The sequence below is a fragment of the Heterodontus francisci genome, chromosome 27 (genome assembly GCF_036365525.1).
Source record: "Heterodontus francisci isolate sHetFra1 chromosome 27, sHetFra1.hap1, whole genome shotgun sequence".
Classification (NCBI taxonomy): domain Eukaryota; kingdom Metazoa; phylum Chordata; class Chondrichthyes; order Heterodontiformes; family Heterodontidae; genus Heterodontus; species Heterodontus francisci.
This window is the reverse complement of record NC_090397.1, coordinates 47,494,195-47,514,752: the sequence shown is the minus strand read 5'-3', so window position 1 is coordinate 47,514,752 and position 20,558 is coordinate 47,494,195. Positions and strand designations below refer to the sequence as shown.

At 41.5% G+C, this 20,558-nt stretch overlaps 1 protein-coding gene across 3 annotated transcripts in view; it reads left to right on the top strand.

Annotated features, from left to right (window-relative positions):
* LOC137384799 (plexin-B2-like) overlaps window positions 1-20,558 on the top strand; it is a 258,477-nt gene that overhangs the window by 1,116 nt on the left and 236,803 nt on the right. The window contains exon 1 of one of the 3 annotated variants that reach the window (XM_068059291.1): window positions 137-237. The exons of the other annotated variants lie outside the window; for them this stretch is intronic. The gene's annotated coding sequence lies outside the window, so the exon portion shown is untranslated. Of the gene's footprint in view, window positions 1-136; window positions 238-20,558 lie in introns of those variants that run through there. 3 annotated transcript variants of the gene reach the window in all.

Here is a 20,558-nt window from a genome sequence, read left to right as displayed (position 1 = left end):
CTTGGAGGGTTTTTGTCTTTGAGGATTTAAAAGCTATTATCAAAATTTAATGCTGACAAATACTTCCCCACTTTATGAAGCGAACTTGTGTGATTTATCCCTTTGGTGGAGGAGCTGTGCCGTGGAAGATCTTTTAAACTCATTCGGTGAATCCATTGAGTTTTTTTATTGTTAGAATCAGCCCAGCCTACCTCCAGTGGGCATCTTTGTTATTGTCGGCACAAGTGGTATTACAAGGTAAGTACATAAATGTCAACAATTTCAACTCATGCTTTTCATAAGCTTTGATCAAATTTCATGTACTTTTGCACGCTCAGGAAAACAAATAATTCCGGAGTTATGAACTAAGTTCATCAAACCTTGGTTAATATTTAAACGTTTTTATTTCTCCCATTCAACTTTTATCACGACGTGGCTTTTGCAGTTTCTATAGTGTTGACATCAATTTTGCCAAGTGAAATCGGGAAGAAAACCTCACTGCCACATCGAATACATTTGGACTCGTGTTTGACATTGTTATGCCCATTGATGACATGTGTATTTAAGGGAGCACCCTGATGACTGTTGAGAAGTTTGTGATTTTTCATGGTGAGCTTCAGCTAACTTTTTTGTGAGGAAAAAATTTATTTCAAAGGACCTTCCTGATTTATGTAGATCATGAAAAATGTACAACTCTTATGTTTCCATACCTCGATAATAATGACCTGGCTTTGTATTGTTTGCAGCCATCTCGAGGCAGAGTGCTCCTGATAGTTTACACAAGAGGATTACCGGTTTTGAAGTTGTCTTAGTTCTTGATTGCTGAGGAATTCTTTGTTCAGCATAAATGATTCAGAAATGAATTAGTATTAAGCTGAATGTGTCCAGGCTAGTGACCTGAGTGAAAGGGTGCTTTATAGAATTGCTTCAATGTATGCAGAGTGTGGAAACATGTATTTGTGAATGTGTGTGGTGGAGTACTGTCCAACAGAGCTGTAGGATGCTGGGTTGTCTCTCCTTTCCTCATTAGCTGAGTTCCTAATTCTGTTTCTTCTAGGAAGAGTTATTAAAAAGAGGCCAGACACATCCCTACAAGGAGAGAAAGAGAAATCCTGCTGGGAAATCACTCTAGGCTGCCCTTGTACACCTGCTAACACCTGAGTGTAGTGTTACAGAAGCCTGGGATTCATTTAACTGCCCCACCTCTTAGGGAATGGTGCGGGGGACCTTGAATAAGGAATAATGAAAACATATTTCTGTGTGAAAGTCTTGATAAATTGTGACCCTTCTGTTCTTCCCTCCTCCCCATGCATCCTAAGTGGGTTAGTACTGCATTGTGATTGCATGGTGAGTTACTCCTTTTTATTCACCTTAGTCATAGAGTTATACAGCACAGAAACAGGCCCTTCGGCCCATCGTGTCTGTGCCGGCCATCAAGTTCCTATCTATTCTAATCCTATTTTCCAGCACTTGGCCTGTAGCCTTGTCTGCTATGGCATTTCAAGTGCTCATCTAAATACTTTTTAAATGTTGTATTGCTGTACATATCCTGTAGTTAATACACAGTTAAAATGCATTTAAGGATAGGAGCGATGCACATTGTTTTTTTTTAGGTCTGACTGCTTTTGAGGTGTTTCTGTCTAAATGCTCCCTCTTTTTATTCTGCCAGGGGAAGCAGGTTGAAAACATGTTTTCGAACCTCAGCCGATACCTTTTTGAGATTATGATAATTTACAATGAAGACGGTTATTCGATCCATCTGTCTGTCCACAGAGACCTTACTCCCCCTACCCCTTTTCCCTGAGCATCCAGTTGTTTTTAAAATAATTCTAGGGTTTTAATTCATTCATGGGATGTGAGCATCACTGGCAAGGACAGCATTTATTGTCCATCCCTAATTGCCCTAGAGAAGTTGGTGGTGAGCTTTTTTGCCTCCCTCTCTACTGGGAAATCTAATCCATGTGTCGATCACCTGTGTGAAGAAGAATTCCCCTATATGACACCTAAGTTTTTATTTTACTAGGTTAAACCTGTGTTGACCTGACATTAATTTGCATATTTATTTAAAACATTTCAGATTTATATATTCCATCCTATTAATCTTTCTCCTACATCTCAGTAAGAAACTCTAAGATTGCTCTTTGCTAGTTCTCCAGTTTTTTTCCTTGCGGTTCTTCTGTGTACTGCCTTCAGTGCTTGAATGTGCCTTGGTGGTATTCTACTGTTTTGGCTAAATACTTCAGCATTCCAATGGTTTTGTTGATTGCTGCTTTATATTGGTTTGATACATTGAGTGTCAGGCCTATTAAGACTCCTAGACCTCTTTCATATTTATCCTTGGCTATTTCAACACCATTCACCGAGTATGTGTTACACTCATTTTTCCTCCAGTCTGCAGTCCATTGCAGTCATCTGCATTAAATTTCATCTACCAGCATGCTGGTCACATACATATTTTGTTCTGAGATTCCTGAATTGTCTCTTCCAATTTCATTGCCCCGCCTTCAGATAATATCTGTAAATTGGACCAATTTCAATAGATCTTCTGGATCCAAGTCATCGTAAATTAGAAACAGTTCTAACAGCAAGCTGAGACATTTCTATACAGTCCTTCTATGCTCCCTTCTGCCAAGCAAAGTGGACTTGAATAGTATAACTAGACACATTGTTTCCTACATGTCAGACAATTTCTTATTCATTCCTAAGATTTAACTGGAATCCCCACAGCTTTGAAATTACATAGAGTTTACATTAGACAGAATTTACAGCACAGGAACAGGCTATTCAGCCCAACTGGTCTATGCCGATTATTTATACTCCACACAAGCCGCCTCCATATCCTACCTAATCTAACCCTATCTGCATAATTTTATATTCTGTTTTCCCTCATGTACTAAGCTAATTTACCCTGAAATGCCTTTCATATAGGACCTTGTCAAAAGGGCGGCGCAGTGGTTAGCACCGCAGCCTCACAGCTCCAGTGACCCGGGTTCAATTCCGGGTACTGCCTGTGTGGAGTTTGCAAGTTCTCCCTGTGTCTGCGTGGGTTTCCTCCGGGTGCTCCGGTTTCTTCCCACATGCCAAAGATTTGCAGGTTGATAGGTTAATTGGCCATTAGAAATTGCCCCTAGTATTGGTAGGTGGTAGGGAAATATAGGGACAGGTGGGGATGTGGTAGGAATATGGAACTAGTGTAGGATTAGTATAAAATGGGTGGTTGATGGTCGGCACAGACTCGGTGGGCCGAAGGGCCTGTTTCAGTGCTGTATCTCTATAAAAAAAAAAAAATGCCTTTTTGGAAATCTAGGTACACCAAGTTGCAGGTCTTTCTACCATCCATTATTTCCTCAAAAGAATTTGATGGGTTTGGTCAGACAGGACTTGTGAATCCATGCTGTTTCCTGGTTATTGTACAGATAATCTAAGCTGTCTCTTGATGTTCCATGTCCTCTACTGAAGTGTTGCAGAACATTTTTCTAGTTGATTTGCTTTGGTTGTTCCTTCATTTTTGTTTGAATTAGCTGTTTTTTAAAGTTATACCTGGCTCCTGATCTCTGGTATTTTGGACTCTCGGACGGATTATGCTAAACTAAGTGATTCTGTGGTTGCTGTACTCGAGGACTTCCACTTACTGTACATTGGATCATTAATGAATACAAAGTAATGATCTTGTGATTTCCCTGACATACCAATTCATGAAGCAGTCATGCATTACATTGACCAACTCATGACACTAAACTGTTTCGGGGTTTTCCCAGTTTATATTCAGTTGGTTTGAAGTCACTCCTTAAATTAACTTTCCTGTTTCTCATTCTTCCCATCTTTTCATCGAGTGAAGTGTACTCTTTATGCTGACCTGGTGATCTGCAGAATACCCCTTGTCTTTTTTTCACATTAGAGATGTCTAAGTCGAGGAGTTAAATCCACCTATTGTCTATTTTCTACCATATAATAAATCTTGACTGGCATCCAGTTTCTTTCCAACTTTCTTTCACACCTTCCCCCACAGATATCAAAATTATTTTTGATTACTGCATTAATATTCCTGGCAAATTTTGTAAGAACATAAGAAACAGGAGCAGGAGTAGACCATACAGCCCCTCGAGCCTGCTCTGCCATACAGTATGACCATGGCTGATCTTCTGCTTTAACTTCACTTTCTCGCCCACTCCCCATATCCCGTGATTCCCAGAGAGACCAAAAATCTGTTGATCTTAGCCTTAAATATACTCAATTATGGAGCATCCACAACCCCCTGGGGTAGAGAATTCCCAAAAAATTCACAGCCCTCTTGAGTGAAGATGTTTCTGCTCTTTTTGGTCATAAATGATCGCACCCGTTTATTATGAGACTGTTTCCCCAGGCTGGGGAATCTAGAACATGGGGGAATGATCTCTGTCTACCCTGTCCGGCCCCTTCAGAATCTTGTATGTTTCAATGAGATCACCTCTCATTCTTCTAAACTCCTGAGGGTATAGGCCCAATTTATTAAGCGCCTCATCATGGGGCAGCCCTCTCATCCCAGGAACCAATCTAGTGAACCTTCACTGTACCTCCTCCAAGGCAAGTCTATCCTTAAATATGGAGACCAAAACTGCGCACACTACTCCAGGTGTGGCCTCACAAAAGCCCTGTCTTGTGTATTAGCTTTTTGTGTGGCACCTTACCGAATGCCTTTGGAGATCCAAGCATATGGCATCTACTGGTTCCCCTTTATCTATCCTGCTAGTTACATCCTCAAAAAAACTAATAAATTTATCAAACATGATTTCCCTTTCATAAAACCATGTTGACTTTGTCTGATCGTACTATTATTTTCTAAGTGCTTTATTACGTCTTAAGAATAGATTCCAGTATTTTCCCAATAACTGGCCTATAGTTCCCTGTTCTACTCTTTCCCACCTTTTCTTGAATAGTGTTGTTACATTTGCTAATTTTCAATCTGCTGGGACAGTTCTAGATTCTAAGGAATTTTGGAAAATCATAACTAGTGTATCCACTATCTCTGCAGTTACCTCTTCTTAGAACCCGGGGATTTGTTTGTTTTTAATCTCTTAGGTTTCTCCAATACTTTTTCCTCTGCTGACATTAATTACCTTTAGTTCTCACTCTTATCATCCCCTTGGTTACCCTCTATATTTCAAGTATGCAATTTGTGTCTTCCATGAAACAGACACAATATTTTTTTCAACGTTTCTGCCGTTTCCTCATTCCTCATGCTTTTTTCAGTCTCTGCCTCCAAAGGATCAAAGTTTACTTTAGCTACTCTTTTTTTTTTTTATTATGCTTGTAAAAGCTCTTACAATCTGTTTTATAAGATTTTGTTTTATCTGGCAAGTTTACTCATTCTGTTTTTTTTTTCTCTTCTATCAATTCTTTTTAGTCACCCTTTGCTAGTTTCTAAAACACTCCCAATCCTCAGGCTTACTACTATTTTTGTTGCAACATTTATATGCCTCTTATTTTAATCTAATACTATCCTTAATTTCCCTAGTAATCCACGGGTGGATCTTTCTTGCTGAGTTTTTGTTTTTTTAATGGAATGTAATTTTGAATTTGTTTAAATGTTTCCCATTGTTTATTTACCGCCAGACCTTTTTTAGTGTACTTACCCAATCAAATTTAGCCAGCTCTTCCCTCATAGCAATGTAATTGGCTTTAAGTTCAAGATTCTTGTTTGGGACTGAAGTAGGTCACTGTCAAACTTAATATGGAATTCAATTGTATTATGATCACTTTTTCCCAGACGATCTTTTACTATGAGATTACTAATTAAACCTGCCTCTTTGCACAATATTAAATCTAAAATAGCTTAGTCCCTAATTTGTTCCATAATGTGTTTTTCAGGAAACTGTTGCAAAAGCATTCCACAAAATTCATCTTCCAGACTACCTTTGCCAATTTGATTTGTCCAGTCTATATGAAGTTCAAAGACCCCCCCCCACCCCCCACCACCCCCACACAACTATTGCATTGCCTTTGTTACCAGCTCCAATTATTTCTTGCTGAACAGTCTGTCCAATGGTATAACTATTGTTTGGGGGTCTGTAAACTACTCTCACCAGTGTTTTCTGACCCTTTTTATTCCTAATCTCCATCCATAGTGATTGTACTTCCTGATCTTCTGAACCAAGATCCTTTCTCACAACTGTCCTTACGTCATCCTGTACAATGAGGGCTACTCTTCCTCCTTTTTCTATTATGTCTGTCCTTTTGAAATGTTGTGTACCCTGTAATGCTTATTTCCCAACCTTGGTCACCTTGTAACCATGTCTCTATAATGGCGATTAGATCTAAACCATTTATCTCTGTTTATGCCACCAGTTCATCTATCTTATTACAAATGCTTTGTGAATTCAGATAAGGAACCTTTTAATTTTATTTCACTACCGTTCTTTGCATGGACCTTTATTTGTTGATGCGCTATTACCATTATACACTCTGTCCCTTCCTGTCCCACTCTGCTTGCCTTTAACCAAATCGCTATACTGTTCTATTGCCTTGACTTTTTGCTTTAGGTTTCTAAATGTCCCATCACTTGACCCTGCTCCTCTGACTCTTTTTTTTTCAGTTTAAAACCGTATCCACATTCTTAGTTTTACGATTTGCCAGGACGCTGATTCCAGCCTGGTGGCAGTGACAATGTTGAAAATGCTGGTCCCTTTAATTACCCAGGACTTAGTTGAGAGTTAATAGAGAGCAGGTAATGCTCATTGCAGCCTGTATTTAAGGACTGGTTTTTTTTCCAGTCAGGGGAGTTACTTCTGGACAGGGAGTTAATCCAGAAAGGAATAGTGGAAACTGGTATTTGTACTGAACTGTGGAATGAGAATAAAACTGATATGGATCACAGACTGTCTCCTGCTTCCTGATTTTGGTGAATGGATGTCTGCCAATTGATAGTAAGTGCAGCCCATCCCAACGGAACAGGTCCTTTCCCCAGTACTGGTGTCAGTGCCTCATGAATTGAAACCTCTTCTTTCCACATCACTCTTTGAGCCATGCGTTTAATTCTTTAATCTGCTTGACCCGATGCCATTTGGTGCATGGCTCAGCTAACAATCCAGAGATTATTACCTTTTTGAGGTTCTGCAATTTACTTTGGACAGTAATTCCTCAAACTCTTTCAGTGGAACATCATTCCTAGTACTACCTATGTCATTGATCCCTATATGGACCAAGACAACTGGGTCCTCCCCCTCCCACTCTTTGCTCGTCTCCAGCTGCAAGGAGATGTCTTTAACCCTGGCACTGGGCAGGCAACATAACCTTCGGAGCTCCCAGTCGTGGCTGCAGAGAACAGCATCTGTCCCCCTGACTATACTAACCCCTATCACTACCACGTTCTTTTTCACTTTCCCCCCCCACCCCCCCCCCCCTGCCCCCACTTGAATGGCGTCCTGCACCATGGTGCTATTGTCAGTTTGCCCATCCACCCTGCAGTCCTTGTTCTCATCCACACAGGTCGCAAGTACCTTGTACCAGTTAGTCAAAGTCAAGAGCCGAGGCTCCTCCGTCACTGCATGCTGGCTCACCATACCTGCCAAACTTGCAGTCACCCCCTCCTGTCCCTGATCATTGACCAACTCTAAAGTTCTACTTAACCTAAGGGTTGTGACTCCTTCCTGGAATAAAATGTCCAGATAACTCTCCCCTCCCCCATGTTTAGATGTATTAAAGGAGCAGAGGAATGACTCCCCTTATTTTCCTGCTGCCTTATGGGAAAGTGCTTAGCCTGTGCTTGATACTTTCTCATGGCAGCACTCTGAGTACAACACCTGTGTGTATGTGGAGTCTGGGTGAAGACTTACTAGCCTATGGTTCTGCATGTTGATGCTCCAAAACACTCATTGCTAGACCAATGGGCCCATTTTGAGATTTTAATTTTCACTACTTGTGATATTATCGTCACTCGACCAGCTTTTGCTCATTTTTAATGTTAATTTTACGACGTGTGAAATAACACCACAGATGACTAATACATGTCCTCTATAATTAATGTGCTGATATTGACTTGATACTATTTGATATAATTTGCATTGATATGAATTTGGTTGCTTTACTATATGGAACTTCTAACTTGAGTAAAAAATAGGTTGTTACTTTGGACAGATTATCACAGACGATGGGAGATGTGATTGTGAGATCCAAAGGAGAATTTCAGATAGCTAAGACCAGCTTTGTCAGAGTGAAAGACGTGTTAACATCAAAGAAATGGAACCTGAATTTTAGGAAAAGAATGCTGAAGTGCTACATTTTGTCATCTGTTATATGCCTCAGGGACGTGGACAACAAACAGAAACTATTGATAATGTGAATGCATTTGAGATATGGATATGTAGGAGGATGTTCTGCATATCCAACACAGACAGACTAATGAAGTGCTAGAAATGGCTGGAGAAAAGAGGAAATTAGTGTGTTTAACATCAAAGAGAGAAAGATACAATATTTCGGTCACATCGTTAAAGCAGAAGGCAGACAGAGACAATTATTGGAAGGAAAGAGCGACGGAAAACTTAGGGGATGGAAGCAGAGGAGAAAATGGATGACTGATGTAATGGACTGGATGCACTTGACCTATGCGGAATGTGTAAGGGCAGCACAGGACAGACAGAGGTGGAAATCCATGGTAGTCAACCTTCTGGGAAGAAGATGACATCAACGAACAAACAAAATTCTTCAAACAACACCTTTTGTGAGATCTTAACTTTTTATTTTAGCTTTTTGGCTTGGAGGTGTTGTACCCAAAGTTTATAATGTAACATGTACAGATCACAGATATGAACAGACTGATTACACAGTCTAGGCTATCCCCTTGCATATAGAAGATTGAGGTGATTTACTTTAGAGTATATAAAATGGTAAAAGAATTGATGGGTAAATAGAAGCTATTTATTTTGGTGGGAGTGACCAGAATATAAGGTCAAAACTTAAGATTACAGCGAGGCAGTTCAGGGGTGATGTCGGGAATCACTTCTACCTTTTTGTGGAGAAATCTCAAGCATCTTCCCCTCAAAATGCTGCTGAGGCTATGTCAATTGAAAATTTCAAAGTTGAGATTGATAGATTTTTGTTGCAGAACCGAGGTGGGTAGATGGAGTTAAGGTACAGATCAGCCGTGATTTAATTGAATGGCAGAATAGGCTCAAGGGGTTGAATGGTCTACTCCTGTTCTTTTGGTAGAAAAATGTGTTGTGAACTATCAATACAATGACAGCTTTGCAGGTTTTCCATCTCTTTTGATGTAAGGAATACTGGATCTGTCACAAAAATTGCCTGACAGGTAAAGTTACTCACAGCTGAGCATTACCGTTTTAAGGAATTAGTTTTTCTGCTGAGAAAGCAGTTGTTCAGTGTTGCCAAAATTTCTGTGAAACTTAATGGCATGAAATGTGTGGACGTTTTAGGCTATGCCCATTTCAATTGTGGGCAAAACCTTGCGGTACATTTATAGATTTTCGATTTGTACAAATGTGTTCTGTGCTTTGAGCTACGTAATAGGATGAGGTAGCTGTGGGAGCGGCTTGAAGTAATGGAAGTAAGAGAATCACATAAGATATGTATTAATTTAAATGTAATCTTTCCTTCTCTATTTGCAGTTGCTTGCATGCTGATTTGTCAGCAATTTTTGGGTCTGGGCCACATGTCAGAAGTTGCTGACAAAAAACAGCCTAGCTGCTCTTCCTTCTGTACCTCTGCTGTAAGAGTCCTCCTGCTAATGGAAGTAATTCCCACTGCTACACGCTATAGTTGAGAATTCCTTTAAGAAGAGGAACTCCCACCTACCACATGCGATGACTGACTAGAGGCTCTTTGGTAGGAGTTGGGGGTGAAGGAAAGGGGAGGAATGGATGGCAATGATGGGATGGTTCAAGTCAAGGGGACAGAAGCAGTACTTGGGTTGGGGAGGATGGAGAGTGCCAGTGGGAACTGGATGGGAAAGAGTGCCAGTGGGAACTGGATGGGAAAGAGTGCCAATGTGAAATTGCATTGGGGGTGAGGGGGGGGGAAGAGAGAAAGAATGCCAAGTTGGGGCAAGGGCAGTGATGGAAAATGTACCAGCTTGAATTAAGGTACGTTTAATAATGCTGGTATAAATGAGAGTGCGGGGTGGGGGGGGGGGTGGGGAGAATTGTAGGAGTAACAGTTTAAATTGGTTTGGTGATGAGGGAGAAGAGTGCTGGTCAGTGTGAACTGGAAGGGTTGGAGTAGAGAGAATGCTTCTGCAAGGTTACAGAGTTGGATGAGGTGCAGTGCCTCTGAATTGGTTCTGGGGGTTGGAGGTGGCTGGGGTGGTGGTTGCGGGTGGTGGGATTGTTGGTGAAGTGTTGGTTATAGGAGAGTGAAATAGTCTGTTTAATCTACGGAAAATCCATTATGAAATAGTGGCCCGGATTTTGTTGTCAGTGGCGAAGAGATGGCACTCGCTGTTCATCACGTTTACAGTTGTCCACAGACTTTTATGGACTTTTGAGGTGGCAATTTAGTCACTAGCAGTCACTTTCAGCATGGTGCGCTCTACAGGGGATCTGTAGCATGTGTGAACAGGGAAGTAACAACATATTTCTTCAACCAATCAGATTGAAGAATGCTCACTGAGATGCACAGAGTCTAAACCAGAAAGTATAGATTAGAATACTTAAAACAATGTAGGATCATGCACCGAAAGGAAAATAAGTTGAGGAAAAGAAAGATGGAATTGAGAGGGGTAAAAGAGAGAAAGAAAAAGTTAAAATTGTTTCATCATATTTTTTAAAATCCTCCAACAGTTATTAAAATTTGAAGGAACAATACTCCATACTTGTAAAATTAAATTTTCCGTGCCGTAGAGGTTGTTTGGCAGTAATTAAGACTTACTACGCCACAAAAAATTCAAATACATGCATTCAACTTTTTCTGACCTGTCTAGTGGGTAAGTACAGCAACTTCAAGCCCTTCATGTGTTTTGATGACAAATCTATCAACGAGATACCAGTGTAGTGAAGCCTGTGGAGGAGCAGGGCAAATCAGAAAGCAACTTCTTGATTTCCATGTTTAACTATGCATGTATGGATACTGGAATTTTAGTGACTGATTTTCTCCAAAATAACAGTGAGTTTATGAAGTTAATAACCTCATTGTTAGTCTTCATGCAAAATCCAGGCCATTACGTTAACTTGAATGTACCATTTAAATGCAAGATTCTCAGTTTTCTGGAGGATCATGACTACAGCCAAGGGATGAGATTGTGATTACAATTTAGTAACATCCTATTAGTACCATGTCTATGAATTAATGCCTACAGGTGAGAGTGGCAGAAAGTTGCCCCAGAAGACCCTGCATGTAGAGAATTGTGATATGAATCTGTTGCTACAATTCCTCAACACCAATTTCCCAACAAGCTGCACCATTAAATAGCTTTACTGAAATTATGCATTTGGGATGATTGGAAAAAGCCAAGAAATTTATTCATGCTCTGATTTGACATCACCAAGGCAACATCAAAAGTTCAACATCAAAAAAGGTCCTAATCTGGTCCAAAGTTCTGTTTGGCATAACCTTTTAGTAGAAATAGAGACGAATTTGTTCTCTGGGTATATTTTTAGAACTGTTATACCAGGACTTGGTGCAATAATCTTGGAGCAGGTCGCATCAGATACTTTTACGTCATGATGCCTCTAAATATCCTGAGCTATGGAAGAGACCAAATCAGAGAAGACATAGATTTCCTCAGGGTCTGTATTTTTGGACCAACAAGTTATGATAATTATCTGGGAAGTGTAATCTGCAGCATCGGGTACCGCCCATTTTAGTTTCTTCCCTGTTCGGAGTGTCTGGCAATCAACTGCTTGCTTTTTTTTTTGTTTAAATATATTATGATGTCACAACATGGCATGGTAAGGATATGAAAGTTTACCTACAGTTTTTTATATTTGGCAAATGACAAAATTTGTCCGGGCATGCTGCCCACTCCCAAGGTGCCTTTTTTTAAAATTCATTCATGGGATGTGGGCATCGCTGGCGAGGACAGCAATTATTGCCCACCCCTAATTGCCATTGAGAAGGTTGTGGTGAGCCGCTGCCTTGAAGTCCATGTGGGGTAGGTACACCCACAGTGCTGTTAGGAAGGGAGTTCCAGGCTTTTGACCCAGTGACAGTGAAGAAACGGCAATATAGTTCCAAGTCAGGATGGTGTGTGGCTTGGAGTGGAACTTGCAGGTGGTGGTGTTAGCATGCATCTGCTGCCCTTGTCCTTCTAGGTGGTAGAGGTCGTGGGTTTGGAAGGTGCTGTTGAAGGAACTTTGACAAGTTGCTGCAATGCATCTTGTAAATGGTACAAACTGTTGCCACTGTACAACAGTGGTGGAGGGAGTGAAAGTAATGGATGGGGTACCAATCAAGCAGGCTGCTTTTGTGATGTATGGTGTCAAGCTTCTTGAGTGTTGTTGGAGCTGCATCCATCCAGGCAAGTGGAGAATATTCCATCACACTTCTGACTTATGCCTTGTAGATGGTGGACAGGCTTTGGGGAGTCAGGAGGTGAGTTACTCGCCGCAAGATTCCTAGCCTCTGACCTACTCTTGTAGCCACAGTATTTATATGGCTACTCCAGTTCAATTTCTGGTCAATTGTAACCCCCCAGGGTATTGATAGTGGGGGATTCAGCAATCGTAATGCCATTGAATGTCAAAGTGAGATGGTTAGATTCTTTCTTGTTGGAGATGGTCATTGCTGGCACTTGTGTGATGCGAATGTTACTTGCCACTTATCAACCGAAGCCTGGATATTGTCCAGCTCTTGCTGCATTTCTACACGGACTACTTCAGTATCTGAAGAGTCGCGAATGGTGCTGAACATTGTGCAATCATCAGCGAATATCCCCACTTCTGACCTTTATGATGAAGGGAAGGTCATTGAAGCAGCTGAAGATGATTGCGCCTAGGACACTGCCCTGAGGAACACCTGCAGTGATGTCCTGGAGCTGTGTTTACTGACCTCCAACAATCACAACCATCTTCTTTTGGCTAGGTATGACACCGACCCAGCAGAGTTTTTTTTTGCCCTGATTCCCATTGACTCCAGTTTTGCTCGGGCTCCTTGATGCCATACACTGTCAAATGCTGCGTTGATGTCAAGGACAGTCACTGTCTCCTCGCCCCTGGAGTTCAGCTCTTTTTTTTGTCCATGTTTGAACCAAGGCTGTAATGAGGTCAGGAGCTGAGTGGCCCTAATGGAACTAATTTGTTGAGCCTGCTCCTCTAGTTAGTTGTTTAATTGTCCTCCACCATTCACGACTGGATGTGGCAGGACTGCAGAGCTTAGATCTGATCCTTTGGTTGTGGGATCACTTCGCTCTGTCTATTGCATGCTGCTTCCGCTGTTTAGCATGCAAGTAGACCTGTGTTGAAGCTTCACCAGGTTGACACCTCACCTTTTTGAGGTATGCCTGGTGCTGTTCCTGGCATGACCTCCTGTACTCTCCATTGAACCTGGGTTGATCCCCTGGCTTGATGGTAATGGTGGAGTGGAGGATATATCGAGCCATGAGGTTACAGATTGTGGTTGAGTACAATTCTGCTGCTGCTGATGGCCCACAGTGCCTCATGGATGCCCAGTTTTGAGTTGCAAGATCTGTTCAAAATCTATCCCATTTAGCTGGGTGGTAGTGCCACACAACACTGAGGGTATCCTCAATGTGAAAACAGGACTTCATCTCTACAAGGACTGTCACTCCGACCAGTCCTGTCACGGACAGATGCATCTGCGACAGGCAAATTGGTGAGGATGAGGTCAAGTACATTCTTCCCTCGTATTGGTTCCCTCACTGCCTGCCGCAGACCCAGTCTAGCATCCATGTCCTTTAGGACTCTGCCAGCCTGGTCAGTAGTGGTGCTGCCAAGCCAGCTCCCAAAAACCAGCTGCACCATCCAGCTCCCAAACTGAACATTTCTTGTAAGATTGCTGGTGACCAGTGAGATGAAGATATGCATGTGTACAGATGCTATTGAGCTCTAGCACTTGGAATATGTGCTACCACTGTGGACAAAATAAAAAGATTGCCGCAGAAAGCCTGAAGAGATTCAGCCATAATTTGCTGTAACAAGGCACCTCACATGTTTGCTAGTAATACTTACCTTTGCACATTAAGGTATTAAAATTTTTTGTGTGGAAAGTAGGTGAAAGTTTTTTCATTCATGGGATGTGGGCGTCGCTAGCTAGGACAGCATTTATTGCCCATCCCTAATTGCCCTTGAAGTGCAAGCTGATAACATCGTAGTGAGGGAAACTGGGCATTTGGGGCCTGAATGAACTGTGTATTTCCTTTAACCAGTTGCATTGAAGGATTGTACAGCACAATGACGGCAAAAGAATTCTAAATTAGTGTGGGTGTATTCAGTGCCAAATTGGGTACTGAAAGGGAAAGGAAAGAAAGATTAGATTGAGATAGAAAGGGAAAAAGACAAAGAAAAAGTTTTTTAAGAGTTGACTTTAAACTTGTCATTTTTAAAACCTCCAAAAATTAAAACTGAAGGAGTGAGGCTCCACACTTGTAATTAATTTTCAGTGCCAGAGAGAAGTTGACTGGAAGTAATTTAACACACATCATGCCTTTTAAAAAGGCACTTGGACTTAAATTGTCGAGACTTAACTTTCTGTGGTGAGTTTAGTTTGTATCCATCTTGCAAATACAGCAACTTTACTGAGTTCAATGCATTGCAATAGCAAGATGCTGTTTTCCGTAAAGCTAACAGCAGAGTGGCACATCTACCCTCACCTGATGTTGCTGTAGCATTTGCACATAATGACGAGCGCTATTAACTGTTATTTTGACAGCAAAATATGGGCCATTGTTTTTTGAAGAACATGATTGAAGGTAAGAGTATTGCAGGAATGCAGCCCATCTACAGAAACTGGATATCAGCTACTCACTTTTTATGCCTTGGCCTTTTCAAGAATTTTAATGGATTTTCAGTGATTGTACATTTCAGTTTAAGAAGGGCTAGTGCACATGTTTACTTTCTAATTATGGTTTCTTTTAAGTAGTTACATCGTATCAAAATATAAAAACAGATGAGTTGTCAAAATTAAGTCCATATGTGTTGCAGGAAAAAAAAACCTGTGGCAGGGGGCTGGAATGAATCTTCCCAAGTATTATTGATGCCCTACATAATGGATATGGTTTTTGGGGTTGTAAAAGCACAGCGACTGTGTTCTGAGATCTAGGTTTAAGCTTCATCTCTGCAGAATAAGGTCACTTAGGAGAACTAATGGCTTTTTCTGTTCAGTGGGCTTTAGATTTATACAAAGACCCATCTAATTTTTCATCTGTCTTGTCATGGTGGGCCCTCTGCCTCCCCTTAGTGTGCCAGAATTGGTGACTGCAGGGAACAATGAGGCATAAATGTCCCAAACTGAGCAGCTACACGCGGAAGTTGGGTGGGTGGAAATGAGGCAGCCTAGTTTTGGTGAGCAGCCTATTGAATACAATCTTCTCCGTGTATTAAACTTTGTGTTGGCTGTGGCTCAGTTGGTAGCATGCTAGCCTCTGAGTCACAAGTTTCTGGGTTCTAAGCATAATATGGGTTATGCAGCACAAAAATCAAAGCTGCTGCTCTAGTGCAGTACTGAGGGAGCTCTGTACTGTTGGAGATGCCGTCTTTTGGATGAGCTGTTAAACCGAGGCCCGTCTGCCCTGTCAGATGGATGTAAAAGATCCCATGGCACTATTTCGAAGAAGAGCAGGGGAGCTATCCTCTGTGTTCTGGCCAATATTTATCCCTAAATCAACATCACAGAAACATTATTGGGTCATTATCAAATTGTTGTTTGTGGGAACTTGCTGTATGCAAATTGGCTGATGCATTTCCTACATTAGAACAGTGACTGCACTTCAAAAGTACTTCATTGTCTGGTCATAAAAAGCACTATATAAATGCAAGTCTTTTTTTTGAAATGAGTTGTACTGTATATTTTTATGCAAAATATGTAATCATGAAGGATATAAGGAATTGTAAAACAACATTAATATTAAAAGTGACTATAATTGAAAAGCTTGTTTAAAATAAATTACAGTAATCTGGTTCAGTAAGGTCCTTTTTATTAAAAAAAAATTAACCTGTGACCTTTTTTTCCTGAGAAAATATCTGTTTTTGAAATGGTCTAGCTTGGTACATCAAATAAGTAATTTTCTGTGTGCGTAAGATGTCAGTGTAACAAAAGCAAAAATTAGTTGCTGAAATATTAGGCAGAATTGTCTGTGAAAATAGTTGATTTTAGTGGGGAAAAGTGGAAGTGCATTCTCTCTGGACTATTCTTTTATATTTTTAGCAGCCTATTCGAGCTCCAGCTGAAGCATTGACTTGATTTATCTTCAGCATTGCCTGTAAGATTGGATCAATGAGACTTTTAGTAATACAACATTTGAGTTAGCATTGCATTAACTGTTGAACTGCATGATGCACTCCAATTAGAAATGGGTCAGTCACTCCTGAGACCAAATTTGCAGAGTATCTGGTATATTGGAGGATCACATTTAAAATTTTCATAAATGCTTGACCTATATGCATAGCTAACCTGGATTTGTGCCGAATGTAAGGGTATGTAGGTCACAGTATCACTTACCAACGGTAACTAATTTGCAGTTTAAAGTTGAATAACCGGTGTATTGTTAGGTTCACATTTGATCCTGATTCATTGTGGTGCACCTTTATAGGCACATTCCTTTTTGGGTAATTTTGTTTTTGAGCATTGACTGATTTCTAAGTATTGCAGCAATTACTGGTGAGTTTCACTTAGTGGGGTTGGTACTGGGGTGGCTTGTTTGTAAGTTGACGTGCCATGCCTGAAAGTAATTGAACTGAGGCTTGGCATCTTGCATTATAGATATTTTATGGTACTTTCTATTTTTTCATTTAAATTATGCATAGTATGTGATCAGGTGCAGCTGCTATCTAGAATAGATCAGTGCTTGATGGCTGGCACAGACACAATGGGCCAAAAGGCCTGTTTCTGTGCTGTATAATTCTGACTCTAATTTATCTTCATTATCCAGTCTTTTTCCTCGTGATAGAAATAGTGGACTGTCACCTTGCCTTTGTAATTTAAAAAAATCATTATTGTATAACAAATTCTCAGGCTATATAAAATCTCAAAAACTCAGTCCCATGATATGTTCACTTTATTTTTACTGTGTATATTAAACTTACTGCTTAACTTTATTTAAACTATATGTGTGTGTGTCACATTTTAGAGAAGTTTTGAGTAGTCTTTCCCCTTCCAGTTGCAGCTCCTTGCCTTTTCTTACTGACTGCCAGTACCCTGCTGTGACCCTTTGGCTGTCATTGCTGTGTGCCCTTGGGCTTAAGAGTTTCGGAAAAAAAAGGTGTTTGAGTAAAACTGCATGCAAATTGCACCGATAGATCGCGAGACATAAGAAAGGGCGGCGCAGTGGTTAGCACTGCAGCCTCACAGCTCCAGCGACCCGGGTTCAATTCTGGGTACTGCCTGTGTGGAGTTTGCAAGTTCTCCCTGTGTCTGCGTGGGTTTTCTCCGGGTGCTCCGGTTTCCTCCCACAGCCAAAAGACTTGCAGGTTGGTAGGTAAATTGGCCATTATAAATTGCCCCTAGTATAGGTAGGTGGTAGGGAAATAGGTGGGGATGTGGTAGGAATATGGGATTAGTGTAGGCTGAGTATAAATGGATGGTTGATGGTCGGCACAGACTCGGTGGGCCAAAGGGCCTGTTTCAGTGCTGTATCTCTAAAACTAAAAACTAAAACCAAGTATAAGGGAGTGAATTATGCCTTTTTTTTCTTCATTGTGTACACCAGTACACTTACCAATTTCAATGAGATTTCATGCATGTGAAAAACGAAATAATGACAACATATTCAATGAGTAGTTTTGAACTAACTAGGGGAGAGGGTGAAAAGAATCTGGATGTGACCGTAGACTCAAATCTTAACATATCTGGTCGTTGCAGAGCAGCAATCGACAAAACAAATGGAAATCTGAATTATCTGTTTAGCCATTCGTCACCAGATCTGGCTGGAGCTCATTAAGCACTGCTGTCTTCTGTCAAAACTGCTTACTATTCTAGGATGATCCTGAAATGCAAAGATAACCACTGGCATCTTTTCCCCACCAACCGTCTCCTTAAACCCCGCTCCCCTGCCCCCTCCACACTCCCCTCCAACAATGTGATTAGTCCATGGATTTCTTTGCCATTAAGATTGAGATCAGATGTTCAATTGCCTATTTCCCCATTGCTCCCTTGCCCGAGCCATGAGCTGTCATTGTTACTTAGTTTCTCTTTGATGTCACTCATGAGACCTGCCTCCCGCTATCGCAACCCTACTTCCATGAAACTTCTGATCACCCAACTTTCCTTCCTGACTTCCATGATAGATGATATGAACAGTTCATTCTCCTTAAGTACTGTCCTCTCCCTTTCAAATCTGCCCTACTCACTTCTTCCTCTTCAAAAAACCCACTTCTTGACGCTCTGTCCTTAAAAACTACTGCATTTCCTCATGTCCTTGAACATGATGTTGCGTCCCAAATTCATGCCCATCTTGCCTGCAACTCCATGTTTGAACCTGTCAAATCAGGTTTCTGCACCCATCACAGCACTGAAATAGCTCTGCAGAGTCACAGCACATAGGGCGGCACAGTGGCGCAGTGGTTAGCACCGCAGCCTCACAGCTCCAGGGACCCGGGTTCGATTCCGGGTACTGCCTGTGTGGAGTTTGCAAGTTCTCCCTGTGTCTGCGTGGGTTTTCTCCGGGTGCTCCGGTTTCCTCCCACAAGCCAAAAGACTTGCAGGTTAATAGGTAAATTGGCCATTATAAATTGTCGCTAGTATAGGTAGGTGGTAGGGAAATATAGGGATAGGTGGGGATGTTTGTTGGGAATATGGGATTAGTGTAGGATTAGTATAAAAAATGGGTGGTTGATGTTCGGCACAGACTCGGTGGGCCGAAGGGCCTGTTTCAGTGCTGTATCTCTAATCTAATCTAATCCTTTGTGATTGTGACCGGTGCACTATCCCTTCTTGACCTGTGTGCAGCCTTTGTACAGTTGACCACAACATCCTACTCCAATGCCTCTCCTGTGTTGGCTCTCTGACTGGGACTTCCCTCGCCTGGTTCCATTCTTACCTATCTGGACATAACTGGAGAATCTCCTGTAATTACTTCTGTTTCCACTTCCACACCCTCTGATATTTCTCAAAATTCTAACTTTTTTTAACCCTCCTCTTATTTCTCTACATGCTGTCCCTCAGCAACATCATCCAAAGATGTATCAGGTTCCACGTGTATGCTGAAGCCACCTAGCTCTACCTCACCTCCACCTCTTCTTGATGCCCCCTCCACTTCCTTGTGCTAGAGTGTTTATCTGACATCCAGTCCTGGATGAGAGTTTTAAAGAAGAGGGAGGTATAAAGGCTTAGGAAGAAAATTCCACAGGTTCCGATATAGATAGCTGAAGGCATGCTCACTAATGGTGGGGAGCATTATAGGAGGTCACAAAGATAGAGAGGGATAAAGGTCGTGGATGAATTTGAACATCTAAGCTGAATATTTTAAAAACTGAGACATTGGTGGATCAGTCCACCAGTATAGGTCAGTGAACACAGGGGTAATGGGACTTAATGCAGGTTAGAATACAGACAGCAGAGTTTTGATAAGATAAAAACAAGAAATGCTGGAAATACTCAGCAGGTTTGGCAGCATCTGTGGGGACAGAAGCAGAATTAACGTTTCAGGTCAGTTCAGAACTGGCAAATATTAAAATTGTAAAAGGTTTTAAACAAGCGGGGTGGGGCAAGAGGTAATAAAAGAGAAAGTGTTGATAGGACAAGGTCACAGAGAATAACTGACCAGAAGGTCATGGAGCATGGCAAATGGTATGTTAATAGCGTGGTGAAAGACAAAGCATTAATACAGAGAGGGTGTTAATTGACAGAAAAATGAACAGCCCTGGCCCCAAGCACAAACATAAAAAAAAAAGTGGGTAGGCACAGTAGAAACAAACTAAAATAAAGAAAAAATAAAAAATAACTACAAATAAAATGGAGGGCCCCATCATGCTCTGGAATTATTGAACTCCATGTTCAGTGTGGCAGGCTGTAGTGTGCCTAATCGGTAAATTAGCTGCTGTTCCTTGAGCTTGTGTTGATGTTCGCTGGAACACTGCGGCAATCCCAGGACAGGGATGTGGGCATGAGAGCGGTGGGGGGGGAGCGTGTTGAAATGGCCAGAAACCAGAAGCTCGGGGTCATGCTTTCGGACTGAGCGGAGGTGTTCCGTAAAGTGGTCAGCCTATCTGCGTTTGGTCTCCCCAATGTAGAGGAGACCACATTGTGAGCAGTGAATGCAGTATAGAGAATATAATACTTGCCTTCATCAGTCGGGGCATAGAGTATAAAAATTGGCAAGTCATGTTGCAGCTGTACAGAACCTTAGTTAGGCCACACTTAGAATATTGCGTGCAATTCTGGTCGCCACACTACCAGAAGGACGTGGAGGCTTTGGAGAGGGTACAGAGGAGGTTTACCAGGATGTTGCCTGGTCTGGAGGGCATTAGCTATGAGGAGAG